Source organism: Sebastes umbrosus, chromosome 3 (assembly GCF_015220745.1).
Source record: "Sebastes umbrosus isolate fSebUmb1 chromosome 3, fSebUmb1.pri, whole genome shotgun sequence".
Classification (NCBI taxonomy): Eukaryota; Metazoa; Chordata; class Actinopteri; order Perciformes; family Sebastidae; genus Sebastes; species Sebastes umbrosus.
This window is the reverse complement of record NC_051271.1, coordinates 32,583,907-32,588,406: the sequence shown is the minus strand read 5'-3', so window position 1 is coordinate 32,588,406 and position 4,500 is coordinate 32,583,907.

Below are 4,500 nucleotides of genomic sequence, written 5' to 3'. Positions count from 1 at the left end.
CCTTTCAAAAACAACATTTCCACTGCGGTCAAACACTATTGTTACTAGTGTATTGTAAAAAACAAAGCTTTGTACTTGAGCACGATATCCTGGTACTCTTTCCACCTCTTGTAAACATTATGTTATAAACATCAACATGTTGGTATGGACATTGTGAGCATGTTAGCATGCTGATGGTAGTATTTAGCTCAAAGCACTGTGGTGTCTGTAAGTACAACCTCACAGAGTGGGCTGTAGACTTTTAGTCTTGTTGCAGCGTGTGGCCTTACTTGTTTATAAGTTAAAATGCCATGCAAAACATTCCATCTTAGAACCTATTAACTCTCTTTTGAATAGCACTGCTCTGATTTCTTGAATGTAGAAAAAGCAAGATAGGAAAAGAGCTACAAATAAGTAATTTCACCTTGTACTACGCCTGTCCTCGATGTCAGTTGGCTCATGGCTGCTATGGCTTTTGCTGTGCTTTTTTTTTTACTTTTCTTACCTACTGTTTAATGCATTCATATTTTGACATATGTCATTTTTCTACTGAGGTGAGCATCTGTGCATTGTGACCAGGTCAAAGTTGAGCGCGAGGTCAGCAGCCGGCACTCTGACTAACAGTCTAACAGCTGCCGGTGTGTTCTCCCTCCTCCTGCTGTTTTTCCATTGCTCCCTTGCCTCAGCAACAACAACACCATCAACATAATATACACTCAACATCTGAACTATCAAATATTTATACAATATTACAGTATGTAGGGCTGCCTAGAGCCAACAAGTCCATGCATCTTTGTAGGAAACGTTTACCGCTTTGTCATTTTTACTATGCACTAGCAGATACAATAGCTGGGGTAAAAGGCACGGTTGCAGCTTATTGTCCATATGTGGTTTGTCTTGCCGTAAATCCTGCTGTCGAGAATATGCAAGAGCATCCGGTATGCATGTTCTGGGAATATTAAAGTAAAAGGATAAAACAGGGAAAATAAGCAGCGAGGTGAGGGGAGGAGAAGGGAGGACAGTGAGTTTATGAATCCTGCTTTAATGGCACCACATTATTCAGAAGTCCTCCAGGCCAAATCCAGCTGTTCACTCGTAGCCCCTTGCTTGCACTCACTATTATTTTCCCTCTCCCTTTTCCCTTTGCTCTCATTCTCCTTCTCTATTGCCCTGACGCACGTTCTTGTTTTCTCCCTATATTTTTAAAAGCTGCTCCAACCCACCTCGCTCTCTCTAACTCCCTATCTCTCCCTCTCTATCTCTCCCCATCCCTCCCTCCCTCCCTCCCTCTCGCTCTGTCTTTCCCTTAATCCCATCCACAGTAGTTGAGTGACAAACCTAATTGGAGTGCAGAGAGGGTCCAGTGGGAAACCAGACATGAAGCAAAAGAGACACTCACTTCTGTAAAGAAACATGCAACACATAGAGCTAGAGACAGTGATGGCCAGTCAAATAGACTAGTGGGAGAGAGGCAATCAAAGCAGTTTGAAAGCGAGATGTGTGTATGTGTGTGTATGTGAGTGGAAGTCTGCGAGTGCATGATACCTTGTTTAGAGCTGAAATGTCAGGATCCTGAAGTAAACTCTGTCCCCGTGGAAGCCATCAATCATCCGGATTTCACATTTGTTGTTAATAAGTTGTGCTAGATTGCTTAGTTCTGGGTGAAATACAGCACTACCTACAAGCTTTGGTGACTTACTAGCAACTGTTGCTGCAGTGTAGCTGAGTACATATATTTTGTCTGTGCTGCCTATTCATCCTTTCTTTCAAACATCGGTGTGAAATGCTGTTGAAATTGCAAAGTGATTGAAGAAATCTGCCAGAATATTGCATTTAGTTGGAAGAAAAACATTTCAAGTTTCCAAAATGTCTTGTGCAATAGCTCAGTGCAACTAGACCTTTTTGGTTAAAAAGTAACAGGTCGGGGTGGTGGATGAGCATGTAGTTCATGCATGAGAGCTGAGTTTGCATCCCATCACAGACCAGCAAATGATGTTCGCTTTTTTTAACCATAACCATGATCTTTCCTCAACTTTGATCATGCCATAGTTGCCATGCACAGACATCATTATAAGCCAAACGTTGGCTTTGAACTTCAACCTGGGAGTGGAAAAATATGCTTGCTTTATGTGAATGTATGTATATTTATATACATATAACACATAACAATGACAATATTGTCCAGAAACCCTCACAGATACTGCATTTATCATACAAAATATGCTCAAATCATAACATGGCAAACTGCAGCCCAACAGGCAACAACAGCTGTCAGTGTGTCAGTGTGCTGACTTGTCTATGACTTGCCAAAAACTGCAAGTGCTATCATTAAGTGGGCATGTCTGTTAAGGGGAAACTCGTGGGTACCCATAGAACCCAATTTCATTAACATATCTTAATGTCAGAGGTCAAGGGACCCCTTCGAAAATGACCATGCCAGTTTTTCCTCGTCAAAGCGTGGTGCGTTATTTAGCCTCCTTTGCGAAACAAAGTGAATACATCTTCACTCTAGCTTAAAAACTGAGCCCGCTACAACCTAAATATTGCAAATTCCGTTAATGCGTTAAAGAAATTTGTGGAGTTAAAACTAATTTTCGTTTACGAGTTTATTATCACGTTAACTCTGACAGCCCTATCAGAAACACATTTCAATTTAAATCATGATAAGATAAGATTAAATAATCCATTATCAGTCCCTCAGCGAGGAAATTTGCAATGCTACTGAATGTGTGTGGTGTGTGCGGTCAGAAGATGAAGTGACCAAAGCCATTCACGCCACACAGACCCCTGCGATTATGCAGAAAGTAAAACTTGAGCTGGAGTCTGCCTGATTGGTAGGTTGACAACAGTGGAATACTAATTGGCCAGTAACTGTCTCCTCTCCATTATTTTTTTTTTTTTTCAATTTGTTCTAATTTTATTATGAGGTTAAGAGTCTGTTTATGAATGAAAAGGATTTCAATGATTGCAAAGGTAATTCAGTCCCAATTCATGAAATGTTATTTACACATAACCTTCTGAATCTAATAAATGAGCTCATTATGAAAAGCTGATTCATTTGGTTATCTTCTAATATTCTTTTCAGTAGTAACGACGTATGATTTTGTTTGATTACATTCCTGAAACCTCCAACACCAGACACATTTCAGCTCTAGTGCAATTGGCACAATCTTTAGAGTTCGACACAATGTGTCTGAACGCGAGAGGATTTTTATTATGTGTGCACAGTCAAGAGCGTCATTTCGCATTCTTGACAGACAAGCAGTGACAACCGTACCTCACATCAGTGGTTATGAAAAGCTTGAATCGGCCCGTGTCAAGGCAAAGATTAGAAGACTTGCATGGGAACATTTACAATCAATGGCAACGCAGTGTGTATGGGAGCGCCTTAGGACTGTGTTGACACCATCAAAGATGGTGTCACAGAGAGATATGAGAGAGGTTTCCTTTTTCCACCACCCCCTGTGAATGCAAACACAAACAGTACCCCCTCACCCCCCAAAGCAAAAAGGCTAAATCAATGCTAGATGACTGATTAAACCTTAACTAAAGTCCCATCAAACAAGACCAATATATTCTGACAACGTTCTACACTCAGGCTGCCTGAAAACAGAGGAGTCTGTGCGTCAGTGGGATTTAAAGCAGCTAAAGTCATTGAAAGATAAACGAAAAGAGCCATCGAAAGATGTTTAATGAAATAATTAGCTGTCAAAAGGCAGGCTGTGGAGCTGGCGAGAAATCCATCACAAGGAAGGGTAAAATCCCCCGGTTTATGTTATAATCCAAGCTTCCAGGGGCCTGGGTGATATGGGCCACTTTTTTCTTTGACTGCATTTTGGCTGGATTAATTGACAGGCTTGTCACAGGAGTGAAAGCTGTTTGGGGCAGCTGGAAAGTCAGGACCTAACAGGGAAAATCTGTGGCTTAAAGAAATGGGTTGCAGTACAGCCTTTGCGTGTGTGCGTGAGACCAGTGTGTGTCCAACATGCTCTCATCTCAACTCATCACATACTGCAGCTTTGTCACACCCCTTGGCGTCACTTTATTTTGTAGTTTCTAGATACCCATTGGCGTCACTTTAGGATTAGGCAAAAAAAACACTGGAGTTAGTTTAGGGGCGTAAAATTACTACGTTTGTAAAGTGGAAATGATACTGAATGTTGAACGAACAAACAGCTGATTGTAACGTGACAAACGGGACACAAACAGCTGTCTCATGGATGACAGCCTTGTGCTTGTTGGACTCATCCACCACAACTTCTACCCGCCTCGTGTGTGTCTTTTTGCTCTTTAAACTACGTCACTACACTACCGGCGCACTTTCTCTGAGCCTTTACTGTTGCCGCGGATGGGTTTAGATTGTTGTTAGTGGAACGCCCGGTGCGTTTCATACCGGCGCTAAAGGGTGCTTTTTGCAGCGGTACCGAACGCCGACGGCGTGACAAAGCCTCGGTATTTGACGCCCTGGGAATGAGAATGGGCTGGTGTGTCTGATTCTGTGTATATTTGTGTTTTGTACAT